The sequence below is a fragment of the Mus pahari genome, chromosome 5 (genome assembly GCF_900095145.1).
Source record: "Mus pahari chromosome 5, PAHARI_EIJ_v1.1, whole genome shotgun sequence".
NCBI lineage: Eukaryota > Metazoa > Chordata > Mammalia > Rodentia > Muridae > Mus > Mus pahari.
Genome location: NC_034594.1, coordinates 50832074 through 50833333, shown reverse-complemented (window position 1 = coordinate 50833333; position 1260 = coordinate 50832074).

Here is a 1260-nt window from a genome sequence, read left to right as displayed (position 1 = left end):
AGATAGACTTAGAATGGGGGTGGGGTGGGGGGTGCCCCAGCTCTTGTTTGACGGGGTTCCTTCCCAAGAGGAGATGAGCCTGCGAGGAGAGGGAGGAGGCCCGGTCAGGGGAATCTTGCAGCTCTCTCTGAGTGGCAACCCGGCCTCTTCTGCATCTCTGACTGACTAGCAACCAGGTTGCTTCTTTGTTTATACAGGTTTCACAGAACAAAGACAGCTCATGATTACCCAAGAAGTACAGCTTATCTGTTTGATTTTTCATTGCATGTCCAGGGTTACAAGTTCAGTTACAATTAGAAAATACAAACAGAACAGATTTCAGATTTATTGTCAGCCTGTAACACCAACTTAAAGAATGTCTCCTCCAAAGCACACACGTTTATTATATGGCAGCCTGCTTTTAGGCTGTGAAAGCACTCCAGACAGTCAGAAGATATATGAACCTTTCTTTATGAATAGCAAATATTGATGCCTAACTTCTAAAGTAGGAAGAGTTTATTTAATTTAATTTATCTTATTTGCTGAGTTTGGTTCTTCCAGGGATCTACCCTTTACGACTCTCTATCTTTAAACTACATTGTCAGACAGCTCTAATCGTATTTAAAGGGAGGCCTGGAACCTGTAACCTTTTTTTTTCTGGCCAGTTAGAGTTTGTCAGTTGTCTCTGTTTACCTCTGTTTACACTGTTTCCTTTTGCTCGGGGACACATACCCCAAGGAGACTCCTGGAGTAATGGCCACACCTAGTTCTGTGCTTATCAGTGCTTAATGATCTCCAGAGCTCCAAATAGGGCCAGATAAAGTTAGCTTTAGGATTTTTTTTTTTCTAGAAACACTCAGATATAATTTTCTCAGAAAAACACATAAAATGAATCTGATGCAGAAAAACCCCAAGAGCGCAGCGTGCAAAGACCAAAATGTAAGAGTTGCAAGACAGAAGGACAGAGATGACATCATTCAGCCCAGACTGGCTGCAAGTGTGTGAGACCACTGGGCTAGCCTTAGGACTCTCACCTTTCCCAGTGGATGTGGCTGTGCCCGTATAGTGGTGTGGACAGCTGTGGGTGTAGATTTGCTTGTGGGAAAGATGGCCAAGGTAAGGAAGCCTCTGCTGCAGGGATCAAAGGTTGAGAGCAGACATCTGAGTTTCATAACTTTCCAATTTTTGTTCTGGCTTAATGTTTTTTTTTTTCCCTTGAGTATCAATAGCCTATCTTTCATCTTTAGGCGAATTTCATAAGATATTGGGCTCAGAACCAGT